The sequence below is a fragment of the Mirounga angustirostris genome, unplaced genomic scaffold (genome assembly GCF_029215605.1).
Source record: "Mirounga angustirostris isolate CCGP_5_RB_7025 unplaced genomic scaffold, mMirAng1.0.hap1 SCAF_4, whole genome shotgun sequence".
NCBI classification, from domain to species: Eukaryota; Metazoa; Chordata; class Mammalia; order Carnivora; family Phocidae; genus Mirounga; species Mirounga angustirostris.
In genome coordinates this window covers 110,232,088-110,250,720 of record NW_026991712.1, presented here as the reverse complement: position 1 = coordinate 110,250,720, position 18,633 = coordinate 110,232,088, and positions in this window count along the sequence as shown.

The following is an 18,633-nucleotide window of genomic DNA, read 5'->3' as shown; positions in this document are numbered from 1 at the left end:
TTGATAAACCTACATTGAGATCTCATTATCATCCAGAGTTCATTATTTACATTAGGGCTCACTCAGGTTGTACATTCTGTGGGTTTGGAAAAATGTGTATGGACATATATCCATCATTATGATATCATACACAATATTTTCACTGCCTAAAAATCTGTGTTCCATTTATTTATACTTCCCTTACCCCTCATCTCTGGCAATCACTGATCTTCGTATTGTCACCATAGTTTAGTCTTCTCTAGAATTAGCTGGAATCCTATAGTATGTAGCCTTTTCAAAATGACTTTTCTCACTTGTTAGTAACATGAATTTTAAGGTTCCTCCATGTCTTTTCATGGCTTGAGAGATCATTTCTACTTACTGCTGAATAATCTCCCATTGTCTGGATGTACCACAGTTTCTTTATCCATTCACCTACTAAAGGATATCTGGGTTGCTTCCAAGTTTTGGTAATTATGGAAAGCTACTATAAACATCCATGCATAGGTTTTTTGTGGACGTAAGTTTTCAACTCCTTTAGGTAAATATGAAAAAGTATGACTGCTGGATCATATGATAAGAATGTGTTTAGGGATTGACCAGCTCTTTAACATTTAGAGTTAATAAGGACTACTTCCAGAAACTACAATGCAAAAACAAGAAAGATTTGACCAGTTCGTGTCAGACTAGAAATTGCCCCATAAGTCACAATACATTTTTCACTTCCCACTCTCTTTTTCCACGTCCATATCTCTTCTTTTACTTCTATTTCTTCTTCTTTCCAATCTGTATCTGCCAAGTACTTTCTTCTTTTTATGTCTGTTGATGAGTACTCCCATTACTACAGCTATATTTCTTCCCTTGCTGTTTGCCCTCTTTCCCTTTTTATCTCCCTTCCTCTCTTTTCTTTCTACTGTCTCTTTCTACTTTATCTTTTTTTCACAATCTACACCTTTTCCCACTCACACCAGTCACTGTGTAGAAATCAAGTGGATTTTAAAATTATGCTATATTTAAGTAAAGTTAATGTTACTTCTTGATTTTAAAAGCAGACCAAATATTAATGTATACAATTTTAAGGGCAACTATAAATTAGCTGTATCCCAAAAACCAGAGGAATGGCCTCCTCGGTGTCAAGGCCAACTCCACTTCTTCAGGAAAATCCTTGACCTCTAGATTAACACCCTCACCCTGCCTTGAGTATACTGAGAAACTTAATAAAATTCAGCTATTGTTTTTTTTCTCATTTAATGACTTTTTTCTGCTATTATATTGTATAGGGATTATATTGTTCTGTACACCCTATAAGGCCTAGCACCTAGCTGAGTATCTGGAGCACAGAAGGCGGTTAAACGGCATTAAATGGATGAACAAAGTAATGAATGAAAAATTTCCACCCGTCTCCATTTCCATCTTGTCAAAAATAGCCCACCTTTCTCAATCTTTGTAACTCATCTGAAAGTTGTCTACTCATTACTACAGTTCCCTGAAAATGTGAAGACCAGAAGTGAACTGTGGAGAATGTGATAATGAAGCCATTTTCATAGGCAGTGGGTTCTGAAATTTTGTAAATTTTAAAAGTTTCTGTTGTGATCTCATCTTTAAGCTTTAATGTGCAACACATTTTTCTGTTTTCCCCTTACCCCTTGATGCTCCAGAAAAATCTTCTCTAACATTACCTTGCTTTCTACCTATTAGACTTTCTACTTATTAACCACAACGGGCTTCTTTTCCTTACAGTTTAGTATCTAGTGTTTCTTATTCCCAGGCTGCAGTGTGTATTTTTTTCCTAAAAGGGTAAAACACCAATAAATGAAGATAAATTGTTGGCTTTGTTCCAGAACAAGCTTGTTGTTTTAGGACCCCAGACTGTCTCAAACATCACTGAGAAGCAGCAGGCCGCCCAAGGTTGGGCATCAGTTAGCAATTAGGTCACACACTGGGTGGTTGGAGGCCCTCGGCCTTTGGCCTTGTCCGTTGCAGCACACCCAAGCAGGGCACCGGTATCCAAACAATGCCTACCCTGCTGTATCTTGTTCCTTAATTGGGATAACTTGGAGATGCTAATGTGCACAGGCAGACCCTGTCGCTCCAATTAGGCCTCATTAGTGGCTCTGCCAGTGGTGACCACTGCCAAGTGATATTTGCTCTTGGGAAGGCTTTGTGAGGTGCTCTGGGTTTCAGCAGAGAAGCAGCAAGGACATGTTTTACACTCTTCCCAGCAGCAAACTTCTTCCCTCAATCTTCTACAGTCACCGTCAGTTTGGCAAGCATTACTTTTCGCGGTTCAGTTATACGACCATGACTACTGCTGCCTGGGGTGATGGGTAGAAATTCTGACAGACACCCACTTGGAGAGGACTGGTTTATGCGTCCTCCTTTGCCCCCAACCCCTACTGATCTTCCATGGAATACAGAAAAATTTGTTCAGAGACAGGCTTCTGAAAGCCAAAAGACAACACCTCCCTGAACCCCAAAGTATTCCGTAAATAATTTTCAGCTGTCTAAAAAGCAAAAACCAGAAGACAACCATCTTGAAAAATGTATAGGGAATGAAGAATACAATTTTTTTTTAAGCCAGAGATATTTCAAAAGGACAAATTGTGAGAATGATGCTGTTAACTCTCCACAATGAGAAACTGGTTGTTGGTCTAACCAAACTGTCGAGAGAGACACATGTTCACACTAACAGAGGACTGCAGACATTTTAGTCCTTGCAAATTTGGTTTAAAAGGAGACATAATGTGATTCTTCATGAGGGTCATTGGCATAAATCCATCTGGGTTATAACCATTGTTAGAGTTTACCCCACAGTCCTTGCAGACAAGATCTCCTTAAAGGTAAGGATGGCAAGACAATAATTCCCTGCATTGGGATGGGGCAGGACTGGGTGGGCATGTGATTAGAGCCTGCTGCTGCTCTCCCCTCAGTTCACTAAAACGTCATTAGAGCTCTTGTTTTAAGATTTTTGATTTTTTTTTCTTAAGAATAGGGGGCAGTGAAATAAATACACTCAAATGTATAAGACTGGAGACAAACAGATTGATCATTAATAAAAGACATTTAAAAATGGCAGATCTGACAGTGTCACTTGCTGGTAATAATTTAAAAAATCCTTTTTTCTCTTTCCTTTTTTTTTTTAAAGATTTATTTATTTGACAGAGACACAGCGAGAGAGGGAACACAAGCAGGGGGAGTGGGAGAGGGAGAAGCAGGCTTCCTGCTGAACAGGGAGCCCAGCCCAATGAGGAGCTCGATCCCCGGACTCTGGGATGATGACCTGCGCCGAAGGCAGACGCCCAACAACTGAACCACCCAGGCGCCCCCCCCTTTTTTTTCTTGTTGGACCATTCACATTCTAGCAGCTCCCTAAACTCCTGGCATTGTAGTATGTATCAAGACATTCACCACCTAAAGAGCTGTTAGGAGAATCATAAGAGTAGAGCTTTCCTAGTGGCCATTTCCATCATGTGATTTTTTCCCCCTAGTTACTTGCATCCTTCTTCCTGCCCCTTGACTTGTATAAGCAGTTGCTGCAGAGATGGCAGGATGTCAATGCCCCCAAAATTGAACCTGTGATTTGTTTTTCTTTGATTTATGTTCTTGTAGTCAATAAACTTTATAAAGGAAAGTATCAGACTGAACAATCAATCAAAGATAAACAGATTCCTGTCCTTTAAAAGCATTTCAGCCCAGTAGGTGAGTGCCTCATTCATCTTTTGCAGGCACGCTTTTGGCCTTTCCACTGAGACACAACTGACTGCTCACTACAGGCAGCTTTTCTACCAAAGGGCTGCTGCAGTTGAGCTGAGATTTATCAATTTCATGGCACCAGTGGTCCTGATATGGTATCATTTTCAGGATCTAAATGGTTAAGCATGCTGTTTGCATGCTGAGACCTGGCCTTTCCATCTACCAGTGAAAGGGGAGAGAAACAAGTAGTTTTAAACACTCTAGGTTTACACTGTATAGCTCTATAAAAATTCTTATGTACCTTTTTTTTATTCTAAAAAGCCAAATTCCTTCCTTGCAAAAGAGAATTCCCTCTTCGTTCTATTAGTGGTTTCTGAATCTTCCCTCAAATAAGGCAAATGTCATCCTGCATTTTTTGCTTCTCCACAGCACAGATGGTGTGCATATGCAGATTGGTGATTTTCTAATCAATACAGTGGCACTTGGGAATATCTGTAAGTATTGTAATAATGCATTAGTCAGGAGTGATGTTGTAACACACTGAGATCATACACATAAATCTAAGACACCATGTCTAGACACTCCAGGGAAGATGGCATGGCATGGGTTAGAGCAGGCATTAAGGGAGGACAATATTTCAAATATGATGGGAAAATAATGCAATTTGCAGACTTTAATAAAACCACTGGGGAATTAATTTCAGTAGGGGTACATTCTCTCCCCAAATATTCTCATTCTTATGTTTGCTTCATGGACACTTGTAATGAGATACTTTTCACCTGTTATCTCAGGCATAAACACAGAATGGGATCTGTGAATTGAGCTAGATTTTTAATGTGCTGAATATGAAAATAATCCCTTTTAGGTACTGCTTTAGCTGTACAAAAGTGCATTATGCAAACAACACATAGACAGAATAAACTTTAGAGATTCAGAGTTAGAAGAGCTTATAAATTAATCTCCTACACATACCTTGAGCATGCTCAGAGTCCACTCAATCATAAAACTTGACCAACTGAACCTGCAAAGTTTTAATAGGGATGGGTTTGATGATGAAAACTGAAAACAATATTAAATGTATACCCCTTTTAACACTTCCCAAAAGTTACAGGCTGGTTTTACTCTCTGCTGCCTTCAATGCCATTTGCTCTTGAATCCTTTATTTTAATCAACCAGACTCAGTTTAGGCTGATGACAGACCCGACGTCACACACTTGCCTTGACAGAAATGCTGTGATAAAAATGTTAAATCAAATATAGCCAGAAATGAAAACTATATTTCCAAGCCAAACACAAGCACAGAATGCACAGACTGCCCCTGCCCCCTTGCCCATAAGTTTCAAGCAGTAACACAACAGGGCCCCCTGGTCCCACATACTGCTTAGTTTGTCCTCTGGTTGTCATTTTGGTCCACTGTTGCCTAAGCGAAGTCCCCTCAAGTCTCAGGCCAGCTCTGTGCTTCTAACACTCTGGAGGCTTTTCAATTAAAATGCGAGAGAAGTGAAGGCTAGATGGAATCAACCCAATTATCTCTGTAGCCATAGAAATGCACATGATAAATGAACTCCAACCTTTTCCTTTCTGATGACAACTTGGGCTCTGAATAGAGGTGTGATTTTTTTCTCTCTTTTTTTTGAGTGTGAGGAAGAATGTGGTTTTCTTTAGTAGAGAGTGAAACGCCACTTCCTTGGCAAAATATCTCAAGGCATAATTCTTCCAGCACCTGTACAATTTGGTGACATGAAGGCCTAGACTTAGGAAAAAAATTTTTTTGTCTCAAACTATCGTGCTGTCCGGAGACATTGCAGCATCTCATTTGCAGAAGTCTCTTCTTGCAGCTTTAGTGATTCATTTCCTTATTACGTTAATTTTTAAATGTGTGTTTCTAAATATTTTTTTCTGTATCTTTTTTACAAAAATTGTTTTTAAAGGGGGAATAAGAATACACACAGAACATAATGAATCTGTTGTACTTCCTAAGCCCTTGACCTACTTCCCTCTTGGTGGAAAGCCCTTGTATCTACATTACTAATACTGGACACATATTTTGTGAGAAAGGTTAGAAAGCTCAGCAAGAGCAGAGGTCAGTCTACAGTTTTCCATATTCCTTGGTTCTTCCCCCATTCACACACATACAGAGGTCACTCAGTCAATGTTGCACAGTGCAGAGAATGGTCAGGGAGAGCTTCAAGAGCACCTTAGTAAGTAACATCCACTCAAAACACAGGACACGGTTGCTCTGCCTTTCATATTGAGGAAAACTAGAAAATTCCATCCTAATATTTCTTTTATAGCTCTTATTTTATCCCACTATTTTCTTTTTAACTTTAGCAATCTTTCTGTCAAGTGAAGAGTACATGAGTCCTTGTCCTTTTTTCTTTGTCAGTCTGCCTACAGTTCAAAATACTACTGGTGTTTATCCCATTTGAATTCTTAGTTATACAATAATCAAAACTTAAACCATCATGTTCCTTTTGTTATCTTTTTCTGTCTTATGCTCAGGGCCACTTTAATTCCCTAGTTTGACATCTAAACATTTTATGATAGCTATCACCAAAATATATGTTTGAGACTATGTCCCTGCAAACACTAACAATTTGACTCACTTTTTATAATCCACTCCACCATGATCTGATTACCCTATGTCAGTTTTTCCTGGCTCCAGAGATAATGTGTATTCACTTTTGCTTAATATTTTGTAGTTTACAGAGTGCATTTGGGAACATAAGAAAAAGCAGTCCCAGTTGGGGATGAAAAGGAGGAAAGGGAATGATTATTAAACAGCATTTATGCATGATCCTTCTCATGAGTCAATGCTTAGGATATCCGCCTAAGATGAAGGATGAAAGGTCTTTGTGAAGGGTTGAGCATCATGCTATCAGAAGGAAGAGATCTTAAAAAAAAGACACAACACTGTCCCTCAGAATGGGGTCAGTGAAGGGACAGAAACCATTTCAAGCAGAAAACAAAATCATAGAGTTCTTCATATCAAGATCAATTATAAATAAAATCATTTTTCAGGAGACAAAGTTCATTTCTACATTTTAACTCAATCTCTCATTGTGGCCATTTCTTCCCTGAGCCCATCGAAGCTGTTTGACTTACACAATAACCTTGAAGCTTATACTTCACAATCTTGCCCAGCTATTAAGATTGGATCCTACATGTGACAGAAGTCTGGAAGGAAGACACCACTAAAATATCTGTCACCAAACCATACAGAAAAATCCTGATTTCTTTGGCTTAAGGCTTTATTTGCCTGTTAAAATGCAAATATCCCTATGGAAGATAACATTTTGTCAGTCACTTATATTTCATTATTAATGATATTATCAGTTCTTTACCTAATAACCAATATTAATACACAGGTCTTAGAAGCCCATGGTAGTGAATATCTCAGAAAAATGAAGAATGTGTCACCAAACTGGGGAAGGAAGATGGGTGCAGCAGAGGATGGTGAGAAAGTTATAACAGAAAGCTAGTGACACTGAAAACTCATTTCTTTGCTCATCATTATGCCCTGAACAGTCCCTACCTGAAGTTGCAACTATGGAACAGGTATTTCTAAAACAATAAACAAGTATTGCTAAAATAAACAGTTCTCTGTGTGTACTCTCCATTTGACTCAAAACTGAAAACAGGCACTAATTACTGTTTCCCCAGCATGGGACATTATGCCCAGAGGTATGGAGCACAGGTGAAAATGCAGATTTCCCATCTTGTGGTGTTTACGAGGAATGCGGGGCTCCCTCTGTCTCCTCGTTCTTAGTCCCCTCCTATTTTCTACAGTAGATCAATTTATCATCAGATGGCAGGTTACTGATTAAACCAGTCTTAGAATCAGTTTAAGTCTGAGTCCTCTAGAGACAGAATCTGGCATTTGAAGGGCTATGGGTCTCATTCTCTCTCTCTCTTCCCCCAATCATTTTAAACAACTGAGAACATAAAGTTCTTAGAACAATGTTGCAAGTAATTTGAATTATTCACAAAACATTATTTCTCTACACTATTTTAATGCTTTTTTGCAACTCCATTTTTTTTACTAATTATGCATGAAAATAAGAGGACTATTTTCTCCTTTGTTTCTCTTCTGACATTATTGAGATGATGATTATGTAATATTTTATATCAATAATGCCATACAAAAATAAAATGCCATTTCAAAGTATCGGCATTAAATTAAATTGCCTGAACAGTCTGGTAAAGAGGATGAGCACTGGATCTGTAAATCAAAGTGGACCCAGTCCCAGTTCTGCCCTCCATTGGCAAGTCTCACAGCCTATCTAGGGCCCAGTGGCCTCTTCTGTAAGATAAAGGGGCTGGATGCTTTAGCATCAACAAAATTGTTTCACCTCATCTGCCAACTCAGACCAGTTTGCTAGTTGACTATCTGAACTGCTGTGTTAAGAAGAACTATGATTCCCAGTCCTAGCTCTTCCACTGATCAGCAACATCTGCCAGAAGCAAAGTAGTAGAGGGTAGCAGGACCTGGACCAGATTCTACCACCCTGGAACTAGACAATCTTAAAATGCTCCTCTTACTTCTGGATTCTCCATTCTCAACTACAGAATAATTTACTTTTGTTCTAAAAAAAAAAAAAAATACACAGGTATAAAACTGAAAATTATCAATTTATATTTTAAAGAAAGCTGAAAATTATCAATAAATTACATATTTAAAAGTAAAACAAGTTGATTAATAGGTCAGGTAAGCTTTATTGTAGCCTGGAGCACATAGTGTATTTATATAAAAATCTGTCTTAGTATCGCAAATTCTGCCCCATTATTTTAAACTATTTTGTCAATCCCCAGTGCTTAAAATAAAAAAGTCGTAGAGTTCATTTCCCTTTCTTAGTGTTAATGGTACTGTGGTGAAGTAATTCCATCTGAAAAAAACATATTTGTGGGATTTTAGATACCCTCATGTGTTTTCAGATTAACCATACTTTTCACCTAAAAGTACATGATAATTGTCAGGAATTGTGATAGGCAATGTGTAAGTCTCATTTTATACCAGCATATTCAATATGAAAAGATTATCATCTTGTGGTTGATATTAAATTAGGAAATCCCATGTGATCACACCATATCACAAGTTGGGAATGACTTTATGTTTAAGGGAACTTAATTATCATCTTGTCTTTTTTTTTAAAGGAAAAAAAATTCTTCTCTTTTCCTTAATCGGCAATATACCCTGTAAATAATGTTGTTCCCTTCACACTGAAAACCATTTAATTCCCCATTATCTCACTTCATTAGCCAAATGTCCTGTTTAGGCAAACTCTGAATATAAAGCACATTCTAATGTAGTAGGAAAATAATATTTAGAAACAGCCTTTAACTGAAAAGAAAAACCCAGCAAAACAGAAGTCAATGTAGATGATATGTATTCATTACATTCCAGACTATTTCAGAAATCTGGCCCTATTATGATTGACCTTGAAAATCAACTGGGAGACATTTCCACATGTTGTACTAAGTTAACAATGAATTCTGGGACAGGCAAAAGTAAGAAAAGTTAGAAATTAATTTTCAGTAAAGATTTTGAATATATGTGAGACCTTCAACCAAACTAGAAGGGCTTTAGGGACCAGGAAAAACCTGTGTATCACCAGCCCATATCTCCATCCATCATTGCCCTCTCCCCAGCAAAATATCCTTTGAAATTTAAGGAAATATGAATAAGGAATACCTTTAACAGGAAAAATAGTTACAAAGAAGAGCCTGCACTGTATATATAAAGAAAGAAGGTGATCCCCAAGAAGGAGGTATGGGAGAGACCATGGGCCACAGGCAAACATAACCCCTTCAGACATATCTCAGCCTCTGCTGACAAAACCACTTCCTTCGCCCTCTCAGATTTCCATTCTCAGGTCACTGCTAACTCACTAGCATCAGGAGCCTTGCCCTAAAATAATGGGGCATAAGACAGTCAACCTAACTGAAACGACCCTTCATTGCCAAACTCAAGTAGTCTCCTTAACTAGGAACAGAGTTGCAAAGAACTGCTTTCCTCTGGAAGCTCAGAGAATGAGAGATAGCAAATGTCAGGTAGGCCTTCCTGCCTCAGTTACTTCTCCTTCACACTAATTGAAGGAGTTGTTCTAACTCCTTTTCAGAGATGAAAAAAAGATCACTGAAAAGTACAAACCCACACATACTATGAAAAGAAATTTCCATTCTTTACTTAGTACTATAGTAGATGAAACTGTAGTATCATCATCATAATGCTGTTCCTTCCTTTGTAGGTCTACCTCTAAAGGAGGATTATACCTCTTATCTCATTGATGTTAGACTCAGTCACATCTTCTTTGGCCAATGAGTGAGAAGTCAAAGTGTCAGGTGCCATTTATGAGTAGAAGATTTAAAAGTCTTCGTAAGGTCACATCATTTCTCTTTTTCTCCATTTATGGGCTTGGCAAAGTGTTGCCAGAAAAAACAAACAAACAAACAAACAAAAAAAATAGGACATGCAGTTAAATTTGAATTACATAAACACCAAATAACTTTTTGTGTATGTATACCCCAAATACTGCATGGAACACACTTGCACTAAAAAATCCCATTTATTGTTTATCTGAAATTTGAATTCAACTGAGTGTTTTATATTATCATTTGCTATATTTAACAATCCTTATTCTGGAGGATCCCAAATAAAGCAGGTGCTCTATTGGTCTGTGTTCCAGAATGAAGAGCATGTACAATAAGACCTCAATGGACTTGCTGCCAACCAGAAATGCAGTCAAGCTTTGTGGTCTCAAGCCACTTAGAGTTGGAGGTCACTATTTCTGAAGTGCAACCTAGAGAAATATAACTGACAAAATCCTCATACATTCCTCACTAAGATAGTAATGAAGCCCTTAACTAGGAGAAGCTAGGGAATGTCTCTCTGGTTCTAGTTTGAATCCCTTCTATGCCACTCTTCACATCAGCTTTTATGTCCACAGCTTATCTGCACTGGTCCAGTCCAATGCTCTTCCTTGTTGGATTGCTCACTTCTTGTTATCAGAACCCCTTGTTAATGGCAGCTCTCAGTCTTCCTTGCTGCAACTACTGGTAAATTTAGTCTCCATGGCACAGAGGTTTTACTCCCCTGACTATACGCATTTTATCAGTGGTATATCTAATACTTTACTAATGTCGATCAGTCCCTAGTTGCACTACAGAAACGAGATACAAATTCTGGAAATGCTAGAAAGTTCTTGCAGTCTCTGCAGAAATACTCACTACAAAATGTATTCTGGTTATGCATTGGTAGTTCCCACTAGTGGTTGCATTCCACTAGACAGAGAGCCAGGGACTGGCTTTACTGTGATGAACGGAGCAGATGTGCTAATAGGCCTCATGGAGTTTACAGTCTAAAGGGTTAGAGAATGCACAGACTTCCCTTGATTTAGGAAAAATAAATAAATATATTAAGTAAGGTTTGGCTACTTTCTCTTTAACCATTATGCCTCCCAATTTACTCACATGCTCTCTTACTTTCAGATTTATATCTGAAATCTCAAATGTCCCTGTATCTGTAGTAGCTACTGGTTAAACTTTTTTACCTTCTGCTAATATGAGCTTTTTAATTTAATTTTTAATGTCCCTTTAAGTAAAATTTATAATTGGTTCCCTTAGGGAATATGCCACATTTTACTCTTGTATGTGTTAATTCAAAAAAAGCATTCTATCAAATGCTCACTTTCAGTGGATGAGGGCAGGAGGAAGGTGCAGTAAAAAAAAAAAAAAAAAAAAAGCAAAAAACACAGTCTCTACCTTCAAAGAGCTTACACTCCCAGAAAGAATTAAAACCAATACCTCTAAAATTGTTAATTAACCATATATAGCACAAATAGTAAATGTTAAGAAAATGATTAAAATAATAACAGCTACCAGATTTCAGAAAATGAAGAGTTCTCTGTGGGCTCAAGAACTTGGGAGGTGGGAATTAAATATGGCCATGAAGGATAAGTAAGAGTTTCACTGGGCATAGAGGAAGAGGGCAAGGCCTTGTAGGCAAGAAACATGGCAAAAGAACTTAGGTGAGAATCAACAAGGAGAAACTTTACAGAAATGATGAAGTGTCCTTGCCACAGGTATCCTAGAGACAGCTTGTAACAGATATAGAACACCAGGCTCAAGAGTACATTCTAATGACAATAGGATACAAATAAACATTTTGAACCAAATAATGATATAGCAAATTTTAATTTGCCTCTTCTTAACAATTATGGTATTTGTGGCCTTTATTTTTTACATGATAGAGTCTAGACCACATATTTTAGCATCTGTGTGGGGTGTATGTATGTGTGCACAGAGCTATGTGACTATTTAACCATTCATGGCCCTCAGACTGGTTTCTATTCAAAACTACATTTTCCTCCCATGGATCTGCAAATGCTGAAGGTATTCATGATACATAGTTTAATTGCAAGTGACAAAAAAAAAAAAAAAACAAACCAACAACTTGAAAGGCTTACAGAAATAGGAGGATTTATTGAGTGAATAATGAGATATCCCATGGAATTCAAGAAAAGTCTCACATGGAAAGGTCAATAATGTGGCAGGACTCAGGCACTACTAGAATTACCAGGGAATAGAAAACTATCTCCAGTCAATGTACCTTTTTATTCATCTTTCCATTTCTCTTTCTCATTGTGTAAACCAGCTGGTTCCATGGCATGGCCTAAAATTGGCCACCAAAGGAGTTTCCAGGTTAATTTACATTTAACATCTTTAATTACAAGAGAAATTGCCAAAACCCTCACCCTAAAATCCAAAATTTTACTAAGTAAAAAAAGTCAGAGAAAGACAAATACCATATGATTTGACTTATATGTGGAATCTAAAAAACAAAACAAATGAACAAAAAGCCAAATTGATAGTTGTCAGAGGGGAAGAGGGTGGAGGGATGGGTAAAATGGGTGAAGAGGAGTGGAAGACACAGGCTTCCAGTTATGGAATGAATAAGTCATGGGGCTAATAGGTACAGCACAGGGAATACAGTCAATAGTACTGTAATAGCATTCTATGGTGACAGATGGTAGCTACACTTACGGTAGAGCACAACATAACACATAGACTTGATGAATATATTGTACACCTAAGACTAATGTCACAGGTGTGACAACTATATCTCAAAAAAAAAATTAATTAAAAATTCAAAAAAAAAAAGAAAAAAATTCTAAATTTAAGGGAAGAGGTTCAATGGCCCAGTTTGGATAGGATTCTAACTATTGAGTCAATCAACTGTGGCACCCAAGGGCAAAGTCATATTGTATAAAATGGTCATTCTCATAAAAATGTGCATGCCAAAAAGGGATGTCCCTAGAAAAGTTGGAGGTAGGTCACACACACACAAAAAGTGTCTTATCACAGAAGTGACAATTACAACCATCTTTTTACATAGAATATATACTTTTAACTAAAAGAACACCTATTACACAGGAATGCTAAATCACTACCCAAAACTTAAATCAAACTGAGGTTATTATAAAGACCACCAGAGTCTCAGTCTGCTACACTACTACATTTAAAGGTCTGGGCTCCATCTCTAATATGAAGACAAAAAAGGAAACCCAGAAGACAGAACACTGATGGAGAGGTGACTTGGGAACAAATAACCTCTGAATAAATATTGGTGTGGCCAATAGTTTCTGAGAAACTAGAAGAGTTCCCTCAAAATGGCCCTAGCCACATGTTCATTGGTCAGTCTGAGCATGTACTATAATCACCCTTCTCATCTGCAAAGAGCAGATGGTGACATCAGCTACTACAACACAAGGTTTGCTGCCATTGCAAAATTGGTTGCTGTAATAAGCACACATGGGAAAGAGCAGTGTTGAGATTATCACAAATGGGATTTTCAGGCCTATTCAAACTATCATTAAGATTTATCATTAAACTAGAATTTTGAGATGATGTCATTTCAGGAATTTGAAGTATTAAATGTCAAATTCTATATGTACCGATTTGCATGTATATGTACTCTTGCACCAAACTTTTTAGTTTACTGAAATATGCATTTCAACCAAAATATAAACTCTAAAAGTAAGGGCCCTATCTAAAACTTCTTTGGCTACAAGTCCGCTTCTCCCCATGACCCAGCTCACCACTTCTATGTAGCAATTATGCCTAGAATATTGCCTTGATCCAGGAATTGCTCAATTCATATTTATCCTAGATTTATGACATAAAACACTGTAGAATCCCCAGATGGTTGTGTGCAAGACACATTTGATTGGGTAGTAGATGGAAAAAAAGACTAGATATGGCAAAATAAATTTGGCATAGCTTATTAGTCTACATACATACTCTATAGTGTAATGGCAATGAATATGAAAAGAAATAATTTTTTTCAAAAATATTATGAAGAAAAGGAATTGATAGCATTTAGAAATTGGAAAACAACATAAGAAATAAAAAGAAGTAAAGGCCAATGTGAGTTTTTAAGCTAGGAAAATTGAGGTAGATGAATGTGGAGGGGGATTTGGGGAAAGGATAAGTTTTAGGAGATAAAGAAATATTTAAATGAAAATATCTAATAATATTTTATTGCTTATGGTCATAACATCTTCCAAAGAAAGCAACACTTTGAACATGCCTTGTCCTGAATATAGGATAAAATCCAGGCAAATTATCATCTGAAATGATAATCAATGCCATAAGGTCTTATGCTTAAAAAATCTGAAGCAAATTTTATCTACACTGTCACATCCTTTAAATTTACACATACAATGTGTAACTATAATCTACCATAGTAAATAGATCTACAGTGGGTCTAGGGGAAAAAATCTGGAATTGGAGTTGAAAGTTTGGATTCTTAACTCTGCCACTAAATAGCTACGTGATGTTGGTCAAGTCATAAATCCTTGCTAGATTCATTGTCCATCTATAAAAAAAGAGGATGTTTGCATAGACGCTCTTCAAATTTCCTTCCAGCTCTAAAATTCTAAGATTCTACTCTCTGTCTGGACTTGTAGACATGGCTTTTAAGGTCTGCCATTCTGTTTTCACTTAATAGAAGGTTGTTGATTCAGTCTGACACCTAGAGGTATTATGGAACTAGGACTCAATTCATAAGCAGAATAAACAACTTTGGCAGGGATGGTTTAGTAATTATCTTTTTGCCTACAGTAATCCAAAATGGCTATCAATTTGACCCAGCCCGTCATGAGTAGAGCAATAGATAATTTTGTAATATATCTTGACGTTTTACCTACAATAGTCTATCTTGGTACAACAATTTTATTCCCCGCGAGACATCTGGCAATGTCTGGAGACAGTTTTGGTTGTCACAACTGGGAAGGGGTGCCACTAGCATTTTGTAGGGCAGAGGCCAGGGATTCTACTAAATATCCTACAATACACAGAAGAACCAACCCCTCCCCACCTGCGAAAAGAATTACCCACCCAAAAAGGCAGTAGTGCTGAGCTTAAGAAATCATTTCTCTTTTTCATCTTTTCTAAGTCCATTACAAATTAGCAGAAACTTCATACAATATAGCCATCTCATGGATGTCCTGCTCACAGTCTTACATTTCCAGCCAAAGTTGAAGGCACACAACCCTGTTTGGCAAATAGAAACTAAGACTTGTAGGGGAAGCTAATGAATTTATTCAGAAAGCACAATATAAATTAAGTGGCAGATTTTTAAAAAATTAACTCTTAGAGGAAGCTTATAAAAATTGATTAACAAGTTAGTAGTGACTATTGAAAGAACATGCTTTCACATCTTTTAGAAAACTGCTTTAAATTATTAGGAAAGCTTATACCTATTCTGCATTAACATACATTCAAGTATTTCAGTGTTCTTTTTTCTCCTAATGTTCCATTTTCAGTTTCTTCACATTTGATTCACAATTATATTATTTGGAAAACAGAAAAAAGTGTGCAAGAGCAAACTTCGGCTGGTGTTAAAGCAATCTGTGTTACATGGCTCCATTTTTTCCTTTTTGTTATTATTTATTGGCATTTTGCCTGTGGCAAGACATAGGTTTTAAATGTGGACTTCATGATGTTGTGAGTCAATCTAGAGAAGGCAAAGTATTTCAAGGGCAACACAAAAGATAAGTATTTCTGAATTTTAATTTTAAGCATTTTAGCATACATGTGCAATGGAGGTTTATTTATTGAATTTGAAAAATTAATTCTTTACAGGCTTGAGTGTATTTTGCTTTGTCTGCCCCTGGGTTTGTACATACTGGTGTTTTCTTTTTTCCTTTTTAATATTTCAACAGGTGAATTTAGCAAGACGGCTGATGATGCTGTTTTACACCTAGAGGTCTTATGGAACCAGTACTGCATCCATAAGTGGAACAAACAACTTTGGGGGATGGTTTAATAATTGCCTTTGGTAGAACTTGTCACACATTCATTAAAAAGTCTAGGTGAGGCTGCTTCCTTGATCTTCATTACTTTTCAGTTGCCAAGCAAACAAACAAACAAAAATTCTTTCCTGAAAGCTGTTTAGTTATCTAACCTAGAATATCTTTGACTAGGGTAGAAGTTACACATCTCAAATATCTCCACGTTTAGATGTTGGAACTTGGCAGACATTTGCTGGAATGTGTGACTAGTCTGCTTTTCTTGCGTTGGAAAGCATTTAAAGTAGTCTAGAATGTTAACCTTTATAGAATACCATCATGTAACAGTTTTTACTCTTAAAAATATTTTTGTGTTTCTTTGGTGAATAAAAAATATCATGTTGCCTAATTATATTTGATGTAGGAAATGACTAGAGAATAATTAATATAAAAGATCATGATTTTTATTATTTAGGAAATGATAAGGAAATACTAAAGCTCTCTAGTTTATAATTACAGATATTTGAACTCATCTATCTTCTTTCCTCATTTAGTTTTATAACTAAATCTGAACTTAGGCTTGTAAAAGTGACAATATATATGAAGCCCACAGAAATGTATCTTGTATAGAAAGTAGACAGCAAGTATTCACTTTTGCCTGTCAAGGAAATGCCCATAAGAATTGTTGGTAGGCGTCTAAATGTGGAGGTAAGTAATAAGCAGGTATTGACTACTGTTGAGATCAATATCAAGATTTGTTGACCCAAAGAGGTTAAAATTGACTGAAGAGTGGGACAATAAATCTTGTTATTGACTAGAAAGCAGAAGTCAATATATGTATTATTATAAACATTTTTCTTTTACTGTAGATGATAGGGGTGGAGTCATTTTTCAGACCTCAAATGCATATAAGCCACATGGTGTTTATACCATGGCAGTGGCCAACACAGGCTCCTTGGCTTACTAAAGATGTGTTTACTCAGATGACATCAATAACGTTCTTAGATCATTGTTGGTGGTGTCAACCATTCTTCTCCCTGTACTTCAGGTAGTTTCATCCTGATTAATTTCAAATTGAAATGTGGAATGTCCAAACTTGTATGATGAAATTTTGTTTGAAAGGGAAAAAAGCAGAAAAAACACTTAATTTTTTTTTCTCTAGAGTGTAGTCTAGGTGTTCTCCAGATCTCTGATTACTGCTCCCAGTGTGTGTGTGTGTGTGTGTGAGCACACACGCACTCACATGCACACATGTTTATGTGGACACATGCACATGTTCTGTGTGTCCGCTTAACATTCTTATATTTTCAGGTAACAGAAAGACTTCCTTCCAGGTTGCCCATTGCTAAGATGACTCTGCTCTTCAAATGAGGTATTATATTTACTAGATAATCTAAAAGCATGTCAAGATAAAGACACTTTTTAAAAAAGTATATTTAAAATTAAGTTTCCTGAAACCACAAAATATATGCAAGCAGGGTGTTACCAGGTCATTTTTGAGTTTTTTATTCACATCAACCACCCACTCACACATAAGCCATATAGAGATTTTATTTTACCATAGTTGAGAGAAGTGGAAATGGAAAATAATTTTCCATTGTTCCAAATAGCTCTCATGTTGATAAGAAATCAAACTCTGCACATCCAAGCTGAACAGAGCATGCTGGGTTACACTAAGTCTCTGTTTGTCTAGTAGCTTCGCCTGAACTGAGGTTTGTACACATGGATCATGAATGCATGAAATCCTGAAGGAATATTCGGCCAGGACATTGATGTTTTAGACTACTAACCCAAAATTCTCTTAAGCGATATGAATCCACACTCATACTTCTGTCCCCAGCCTCAAGGTAATAACAAACGAAAAACTCATAAAGTTTCTTTCCTTTCTAACCAGCTCCCAAAAGATGGTACTTCATAAGGAATATTCAAATCCATAAATGCTCTGTAATCTGCAAGTTAGGAATGAAACATGAGAGATGCCTTCAATGTCTCACACTACAGGATGCCTCCAATTCCTCAATACACCCCATTGTGCCTCACGGCTGGAGAAAGCTCTGCACAACCCATTTCCTCCTTTAACTGTGAATTTCCTCGCTTCTATGGGTTTGGATTTTAATGGTTGAATTACATTTACATCTACTTGTGCATTTGACATCAGCAGCCAAGTTCCTGCCTAAAGCCTTTACTAACTTTGAGAACGAGTTTCTCATAAACAGCCTCATTTAGTTTATCTATATAAATTCACATAAGAGTTCTTAACTCCTAGGAAGCTCTGTGACACCTCTCTGTACTAAATGGCAGGTCTTCTTAGCTATCTGTTTAGGTACTTTACAATGAATCATAGCTCAAGACAAATTGGTAATTATGCTGAAATGATTCCAGAGCCACTGGAAATGTGGCAAAATGTTGGTTAACCAGAGGTATTGATCAACTGAATTAAGTCTTAGAACTCGTGGTCTTTAGTGAGAAGGAAATAGTTTTACAATGAGAACACACCCAAACGGTACCGAAGAGTCATCTATTATATAAAAGTACATTGATAATACTATAGAAACACATCCACGTTCATACACCAAAATGCCTGCATTTCATCATAAATACAAGAAAGCACAGCATGAGGCAAGCATGTAGTTAGAGCATGGCTCTGAGTTACTACCCCACAAAAAAATTA